Source organism: Peromyscus leucopus, chromosome 3 (assembly GCF_004664715.2).
Source record: "Peromyscus leucopus breed LL Stock chromosome 3, UCI_PerLeu_2.1, whole genome shotgun sequence".
In the NCBI taxonomy this organism is placed as follows: Eukaryota; Metazoa; Chordata; class Mammalia; order Rodentia; family Cricetidae; genus Peromyscus; species Peromyscus leucopus.
Window position 1 is genome coordinate 68,141,307 of NC_051065.1, and position 489 is coordinate 68,141,795.

Here is a 489-nt window from a genome sequence, read left to right on the forward strand (position 1 = left end):
GTGTGTGTGTGTGTGTGTGTGTATGTATGTGTATATATATATATATATATACTCTTTTTAATCCTACAGTTTCTTTGCATATATACTATAGCTTCCAGTTTTGTGTTTTTATAGGATTCTTGAGTGTGTGAATGAATGGGTCTCTGAGACTGTATCTGTTTCTTGTGCCTTTTTTTTTAGTTCTTTTCCTTCTGTTTGTTGTGTCCTATTCAAGTGCGTTATTTACTATTTTCTTACTATATTATATTATATTTTATTATTATTCCTTAGAGGTCTTTCTTTTCTAATGCGACACAGAAAATGATGAAAGGGGAGATAGGAAAAACTAGAAGGAGGGGAAACTGTCATCAGGATACACAATACGAGAAAAAAATGCTTATTTTTAATGAAAGGAGAAAAGCCTCTCCAGGGAGGGTGTCTCCTGACTTCCAGGTTGGTCTAGGCCTCAGCCACTTCCAGCCTCGTGTGAAGGTTAGAGGTGCTCCTGCT